The following is a 9,154-nucleotide window of genomic DNA, read 5'->3' on the forward strand; positions in this document are numbered from 1 at the left end:
CAGAGGGGCCACCAGCCAAAGCAGCTGCCGTTCCTATTCTGAGAGTGTATATATTTTTTACCAAAAGCTCGGGAATTGTAAATTTATTTTTTAAAACTCAAAGGGGGAAAGAGCCTTGTATCATATGTAAACAGTGTATCATAGGTTATGTTGTACAGTCCCTTTTATACAGCGGTCTGTCTTGCTCCTGCCCCCCCCCAAATGTCTGTAGACTCCCCACCCCCAGCACATTCACAGGTGCTGTGTCCCACCCCCTCCATCCCTCACAGACAGGGACCTCTGTCTATCTACTCCTCCCTGCTACTGCTGATGTGCCCTTCTCTCCCTGCAGCCGCCCTTCCTCCCGACCCCTCTCAGCAGCCTTGTCACTCCAGCTCTCATCATCCTCCCCAAACCCTGGGGCCCGCTGGTCCAGTCTCTGCTGCTGCCCGCCCCTAGCCTTGACGCCTGCCCTGCTGCCGCCCAGTGGCCTCCCGGATGCCTTCCTGTGCCCCACAGCTTTTCCAGAGTGAAACGTGTACTGTACAGGCTAGGTTGTCATTGCAGAAACCTCCCGGTGGAGTAAAAGCTGATAAAAGTCTATGAATCAACCCGCCTGCTGTTCTCCATTCTGTTTCTTTGAGCCTGGGGAAGGAAAGGCCGAGGGAGGGGAGAGGGAACCACCTCTTGGGGCTCTGGGCTACCTCAACCAGGCTGTTCTGGAGTGACTTTGAAAATGTGGGTGAGAGGAAAAGGCGCTAACCTTGGGAGAAATGCCACCTAGTGCCTGGGAGTTGCAAGAGTGAATGTTTTCGTTCTTCCACGTTCCAGGTGCCATGGATATGTGATCTCGTTTAATTCTAACACTGTGAGGTGGAAGCTGGAAGCTAGGCAGTCCCAGCACAATGTCCAAGTTACAGGGCGAGCGAGGGGGCAGAATGGGGCCCCTAACCCAGATCTGTCCGCTATAGACAGCATGCACGTTCTCTAGCCCAGGGGTCCCCAACCCTCAGGCGGCGGACCGATAGTGGTCCGCGGCCTGCTAGGAACCGGGCCGCACAGCAGGAGGTGAGCGGCGGGTGAGCGAGCGAAGCTTCATCTGCCTCTCCCCATCGCTCGCATTACCGCCTAAACCATCCCCCGCCCCGCCATCCATTGGGGTCTGCTGCTCTAGCCGCTACCCAGACAGCATGCACTCTGCACACAACCAGTACCTACCAGTTATACTAAGATGTGGAGAATCTAGAGCCTCGTGTTAGGCTCTAATGAAAGCCTGAGCTCCAGGAGACATCATATACTCAAACAGCTACACATGAGCCCTTGACCTTCCCTCATCCTGCATCAGTTATTCCCTCAGTCTTCTGCATCTCAGAAAATGGTCCTCTCGGGCTTCTCTGGTGGCACAGTGGTTGAGAGTCCGCCTGCCGATGAGGGGGACGCGGGTTCCTTCCCCGGTCTGGGAGGATCTCGCATTCCGCAGAGCGGCTGGGCCCATGGGCCATGGCCGCTGAGCCTGCGCGTCCGGAGCCTGTGCTCCGCAATGGGAGACGCCACAACAGTGAGAGGCCCACGTACCAAAAAAAAAAAAAGAAAGAAAGAAAATGGTCCTCTCATCCACTCAAGTTTTCCAGGCAAGAATCTAAGACTCACCCTCGATGCCCCTTTCCCTCATCCCTCACTCATCTCATTGGCCCGGCCCGGCGGCTACAACTCCAGAACACAACCTGATCAGTCCACTTCTCTATGATTTCTCTATTACCACCCAGTCCAGACACTTTCACGTCTTCCCTGGACGACTGCACTAGCCTCCTACCTGGGTTCTCGGCTTCCTCTCTCCAACCTGCTCTTAACCCCACCAATTGGGTCTCCACACTGCAGCCAGGGTGCTCTTTTACAAACCTAAATCAGATAATGTATGGCTGAACTTAAAGGGCAGCGATACCAGGTGTCAGTGAGAATGCGGAGCAACTGGCACTTTTATACATTGCTGGCGGGAGTCTAAATTGGTACAACCAGTTTGGAAAACTGTTTGGTTGTATCTACTAAAACTAAATGTACACCGTACCTGTGACCTAGTATTTCCATTCCTAGGTGTATATTCATGACAACGAAGTTAGAAAAAACCCAAGTATCCTTCAACAGGTGAATGGACAAATCAATTGTAGTATATTCTTATAATGGAATATTACATAGCAATAAAAAGGAACAAATGACTACTACCTGTGTAAATGAATCTCATAGACATAATATTGAGTAGACAAAGCCAGACATATAAACTACACACTATATAATTCGGTTTAGAGAAGTTAAAAAACAGGCAAAATTATGGGGATTGGAGTGAAAATAGTGGTTACTCATGGGGTGGGGGAGAGTATTGAAGGGGTGTTAAGAAGCCCTGTGTGGTGATAATAATGTTCTGTGTCAGAGACTTCCCTGGTGGTCCAGCGGTTAAGAATCCGCCTTCCAATGCAGGGGATGAGGGTTCAATCCCTGATGAGGGAACTAAGATCCCACATATGCTGCGGGGCAACTAAGCCCTCGTGCCACAACTAGAGAGCCCACATGCCGCAACTAAGACCCGACGCAGCCAAATAAATAAATTAATTAATTAAAAAAATATGCCCGGGGGAATTCCCTGGTTTAAAAAAAAAGTTCTGCATCTTTTTTTTTCATTGAAGTATAGTTGATTTACAATGTTGTGTTTAGTTTCAGGTGTGCAGCAAAGTGATTCAGTTATGTATATACACATACAGAAATACATATATGTATATGTACATACACATGTATGTATGTGTATATATATATATTATTTTCCATTATAGCTTATTAAAGATATTGAATATAGCTCCTTGTGCTATACCATAGGTCCTTGTTTATCTATTTTATATATAGTAGTGTATATCTGTTAATCCCAAACTCCTACTTTATTTCTCCCCCACTTTCCCCCTTGGTAGCCATAAGTTTGTTTTCTATGTCTGTGAGTCTATTTTTGTTTTGTAAATAAGTTGCTTTGTAACATTTTTTTAGATTCCACATATAAATGATATCATATGATATTTGCCTTTCTCTGTCTAACTTACTTCACTTAGTATGATAATCTCAGGTCCATCCATGTTGCTGCAAATGGCAATATTTCATTCTTTTTTATGGTTGAGTAATATTCCATTGTATATATATACCACATCTTCTTTATCCATTCATCTGTTGATGGACATTTAGGTTGCTTCTATGTCTTGGCTACTGCAAATAGTGCTGCTATGAACATAATGTTCTGTATCTTGACCTGGATGTGGTTACATGTGTGTGTGTGTGTGTGTGTTTGTGTGTGTCCATTGAGATTTATACATTTCACTGTAATGTTACAGTTCAACTAAAACAATTCCGATTATTATAACCCTCCTCTGTTTTTGATAACACTTAAGTGAAAAATCAAAATGCTCTCTCTCTGACCTCACCTCCTCTCCCTCCTCTCACTCATCCCACTCCAGCCACGTTGACTGCCTTACTGCTCCTAAAACACATAACACTCATTCTTGTCTCAGGGATTTTACCTTGGCTCTTCCCTGAGCCTTTCCTGACTATTCTGATCCCACCCCCGCAACCCCCCACTCTCTCTCCCCTAATCCTCCTGTGTTTTCTTCAAGGCTCTCATCGCTACCTGACATCATCTACTCTTCTTTGTGTATTTGCTTCTCCAGCCCCCAGAATGTTAGCTCCATGTGTCTCTCTTATTCACTCTTCAGAACCTAGAACAGTACTTGGCACCAAGAAGACACTCGATACATATTTGCTGAATGAGTAAATTAGGTTGTTTGAAATAGGAGCTGTAAGAAGGGGACAAGACACAGGATGATAAATGCTCTAGGAGTTAAGCCAAGGAGATTCACTACTCGTCTGGGGATGGGGGGGTGGGGGACAATAAGAGAAAACTCCTTGGGGGACTTCCCTGGCAGTCCAGTGGTTAAGACTCCATGCTTCCAGGGACTTCCCTGGTGGTGCAGTGGTTAAGAATCCGCCAGCCAATGCAGGGGACACGGGTTCGAGCCCTGGTCCTGGAAGATCCCACATGCCGCAGAGCAACAAAGCCCGTGTGCCACAACTACTGAGCCTGCACTCTAGAGCTCATGAGCCACAATTACTGAAGCCCGTGTGCCTAGAGCCCGTGCTCCGCAACAAGAGAAGCCACCACAATGAGAAGCCCGCGCACTGCAACGAAGAGTAGCCCCCGCTCACCACAACTAGAGAAAGCCCGCACAGCAACGAAGACTCGATGCAACCAAAATAAAAAAAGACTCCATGCTTCCAATGCAGGGGGTGTGGGTTCAATCCCTGGTCTGGGCACTGAGATCCCACATACTGTGAGGTGTGGCCAAAAAGTACACACACACACACACACAAAACAGAGAGAGAAAACTTCTTGGAAGAGATGACCCAGTCCTTGAAGCAGGCAAAGGGTTTGATGGGCAAAGTGTGGACATGGGAGCATTGCTCAGCACTGAGAGCTGCCCCTCATGACACGAGGTGGTCAGAGAGCCCTGTGGGCTGTATGGGGAGAGGATGAGCTTACTTAATAATTTTTCACCTCCTAGGCTGGCTTAGCAGTGAACAAAAGGTGGAAATAATTTAGCGTGTAATAAATAAGATGTAATAAGATGCTCTCTGGATCTGGTGTACAGTGAAGAATTCAAGCAGTGCCCTTTGCATCCACTAGGGGTCGCCACCAAGATTACTTCTCACCACGCTTGGGAATAGGGAGGAGGACTGGGACGGGGAGAGCGGGGTAGAGCCTTGAATCTCTCAGAGGGTCTATCTTCAGGCATGAGAAATTTGACCAGAATAACCCATATCTTTCATTCTCTGCCTTTCTACTGGCTCTTTCCCATTAAGCGTTTAAACCCCTCTCAACTCTCCATTTTTACAAACTATTTTTTTTTGTGTGTGTGGGATCTCAGTTCCCTGACCAGGGATTGGACTCAGGCCACGGCAGTGAAAGTCCGGAATCCTAACCACTAGGCCACCAGGGAACTCCCTACAAATGCTTTCCTTCACCTGACATACCCGCTCTAGCTTCGGTACTCCCTCACTTCCAGTTCTAGGCCAAACTTCCTGAAAGGGTTGTCTCTACCTCCTCATGTCCCATTCATTCCTTTCTTACTTTGCCTTGTTCCTCCAACTTTTCATCATGAAAGATTTCAAACACAGAAAAGTTGAAAGATTAGTACAATGAATACTTAGATCTTTTTAGACTCTATGATTAACATTTTGCTAAATTTGCTTTTGTTCTCTCTGTATACACACACACACACACACACACACACTTTTTCTTTTGCCAAGCTACTTGTAAGTAAGTTGCAAACGTTAATATCATTTCATTCCTAAAAGCCTCAGCAGAAATCTCCTTAGAATAAGGACGTTCCCTTACATGTCTACCACACCATTATCACACCTAAGAAAATCAACAGTTGTTCCATGATATCTGCTAATATTCAGTCTATATTTAATTTTCCCAGGTTGTCTCAAAAAAATCTTTAAGAAAACTTAAAAAAATCCGGATCTGGGCTCCTCTGGTGGCGCAATGGTTGAGAGTCCGCCTGCCAATGCAGGGGACGCGGGTTCGTGCCCCGGTCCGGGAGGATCCCGCATGCCGCGGAGCGGCTGGGCCCGTGAGCCATGGCCGCTGAGCCTGCGTGTCCGGAGCCTGTGCTCCGCAACGGGAGAGGCCACAGCAGTGAGAAAAAAAAAAAAAAAAAAAAAAAAAAATCCGGATCTAATCAAGGTCCATGCGTTGCATTCGGCCGTTATTTCTCTTTAGCCTCTTAATCTAGAACAGCTTCTTTTCTTTTCGATGACATTGACTTTTCAAAGTCTAGGACAGATGTCTTGTAAATTCTTGACTTGTCTGATTGTTTCCTCATGCTCTTGTTTACTTGCATCCCCGTCCCCTCTATAGAGGATAAGCTATTAGTTCTGTCTAGAGAGGAGTGTCCAGTACAAATATAATGTGAGCCATATCTGTAATTAAAATTTTTCTAGTAGTCACATTAAAGAAGTAAGAAGAAACAAGTAAGTTAATTTAACTTTAACTCAATATATCCAAAATAATATCATTTCAACATGTAATCAATATAAAAATATTGAGACATTTTATTCTTTTTTTTGTATTAAGTCACTGAAATCTGGTATGCATGTTATACCCACAGCATATGTCAATTCAGACTAATCACTTTTTTTTTTTTTTTTTTTGCGGTACGCGGGCCTCTCACTGTTGCAGCTTCTCCTGTTGCGGAGCACAGGCTCCAGACGCGCAGGCTCAGCGGCCATGGCTCACGGGCCCAGCTGCTCCGCGGCATGTGGGATCTTCCCGGACCGGGGCACGAACCCGTGTCCCCTGCATCGGCAGGCGGACTCTCAACCACTGTGCCACCAGGGAAGCCCTTTTTTAAATTTATTTTTTATTGAAGTAAAGTTGGTTTACAATGTTGTGTTAATTTCTGCTGTGCAGCAAAGTAACTCAGTTATACACATATATATGTTCTTTTTTAAAAATAAATTTATATATTTATTTATTTTATTTTTTGGCTGCGTTGAGTCTTCGTTGCTATGCGCGGGCTCTCTCCAGTTTCAGCGAGCGGGGGTTACTCTTCGTTGTGGTCCGCGGGCTTCTCATTGCGGTGGCTTCTCTTGTTGCGGAGCACGGGCTCTAGGCGCGTGGGCTTCAGTAGTTGTGGCACGTGGGCTCAGTAGTTGTGACACACGGGCTTACTTGCTCCGCGGGATGTGGGATCTTCCTGGACCAGGGCTCGAACCCGTGTCCCCTGCATTGGCAGGCGGACTCGTAACCACTACGCCACCAGGGAAGCGCTACGTTCTTTTTTTACATTCTTTTCCATTCTGGTTTATCCCAGCAGTGTGAATATAGTTCCCTGTGCTATACAGTAGGACCTTGTTTCTTATCTATTCTCTATACAATAGTTTGCACCTACTAACCCCAAACTCCCGGTCCGTCCCTCCCCCACCTCCAACCCCCTTGGCAACCATAAGTCTGTTCTTTATGTCGGTGCAGAATAATGACATTTTAATTGATCAATAGCTACAAGTGACTAACGGCTCCCAGCTTGGACCGTATGTATAGCTCTAGTAGTTTTCCAGAGCTTAAATATTCTAGGGAAGAATACTTTATAGGTGCTGCTGTTAATAGCATTATGCCGGGAGGCGAACAGTGTCAGGCTGGCCCATATTAGTGGAGGCTGAGTTTGACTCTGGTTAAGGAGGCATGGCCAGATTTCTCCATTAAAAAGACACTTTGTTTTTTCTCTTTGCAAAGATGCTTTGTTTTTTCTCTTTGCAGGTACTATGTGGTGATGTTTGCATCTGGCAAATATCCTGTGTATCCTAACCATTCACTCTTGTTAAAAAGTTATTTTTAAATGTGTTGTGTAATATTTCAATCATACAAAAAGTTTAAAGACTAATATAATGAACACCCGTGTCTCCACCACTTAGCTTAAATGAAATCTTACCTTACAGCTGAGGCTCCTAGTACCTGCCCCCCCAGTCACGGGCTCTTCCTTTCTCCCCAGAGGCCATCACTTTCCTGAGTATGGTATCATTTCCATGAGTTTCTGTAAACTTTCATTACATATGTATATATCTCAAAACAATATAGTGTTTTGCATTCAGGGGGAGTAGCAGTTTTACTGAGATATAATTTGCATCCACTATTTAAAGTGTATAGTCTGGGACTTCCCTTGTGGCGCAGTGGTTAAGAATCCGCCTGCCAACGCAGGTGACACAAGTTTGAGCCCTGGTCCAGGAAGATCCCACATGCCGTGGACCAATTAAGCCCTTGTGCCACAACTACTGAGCCTGCGAGCCACAGCTATTGAAGCCCGCGCGCCTAGAGCCCATGCTCCGCAACAAGAGAAGCCACCGCAATGAGAAGCCCACACACTGCAACGAAGAGTAGCCCCCACTCACCGAAACTAGAGAGAGCCTGCAGACAGCAACAAATGTGACATAGTGAATATACTACGACTCATGAATGCTTTCCAAGTGTGTACACGGTTCAGGTGCATTCCATTTAGTCTTTTCTCCACTTTGCAGATGGGGAGCCTGAGGCTGGTAGAGGTTGAGTACCTTGCCCGAAGTCTCACCCTATTCAGTAGTGGGGAGAACTAAGACTCGAGGCCTTGGGCTCTTCTGACAGCACTGCCTCCAAAGTCTTTGTGCCCAGTCATACCCAGCAGCCACTCAGTGCAGGCATCCATCATCTCTCACTTAGATGTCCACAACACTTTTGCCTTTAACCTGGTCCCCTCTAATCCATCCTCTATGCTGCAGTCAGTCAGAGGGATCTAGAAAGATCCCTCTTCTAGAAAGAAGGCAAAGTGAGTCATGGCAGTTCTTGGCTCAAACTTTCCAGTGGTTTCCCTCTTGCCCTACAGATAAAAATCTAACTTTTCATGAGAGATAATAAAGTCCTTCACAAATTGGCCCCTGGCAACTTGACAGTGTAGCATGGGGCAGTGGTTCTTCATGGATGCATGTTGGAAATTCGTGGTAGCTTTTTTTGTTTTTTTGGTTTTTGCCCCACTGCAAGGCTTGTGGGATCTTAGTTCCCTGACCAGGGATCGAACCTGGGCCCTCAGCAGTGAGAGCACGGAGTCCTAACCATCAGACGGCCAGGGAATTCCCTGTGGTGTTTTTTTTGGTTTATCCCAATGATAAGTTCGTGCTACTGGCATTTGGTAGGCAGGAGTTAGGGATGCTATATTTTGGCAATGGAAGGGACCATTCCGCACAACCAAGAATTATCCACATGACTTTCACTGTCTTACTGAACATTCTGTGTGAAAAATCTATTATCATCCGAGCCTAGAATCTATCTCTATTAACCCTACATCCAAGGGAGGAGGGGACAGGTTTATTTCTGGTTCACCCTAACCATGAGGATGTAGTCCTTTGGGGTCCCATCTTTATGAAGGAGAATGTCCTGTTAAACTCCCCTGTTGAGGAGGTCCTGGGGTGTTTTCTTTTCCCACAAGACCTGGAAAAAGCTCAAATTCATCTAGTTAGGCAAGTGTCCTCAGAGCAAAAGCCTGCTTCAGTGTTCCACTTATCTCTCTTTATGTCCCCTGCCTTCACTTACTTTGTTTGCCCTGAAAATTCCTCAATT

This window comes from Lipotes vexillifer, unplaced genomic scaffold, assembly GCF_000442215.2.
Source record: "Lipotes vexillifer unplaced genomic scaffold, Lipotes_vexillifer_v1.1 scaffold591, whole genome shotgun sequence".
NCBI lineage: Eukaryota > Metazoa > Chordata > Mammalia > Artiodactyla > Lipotidae > Lipotes > Lipotes vexillifer.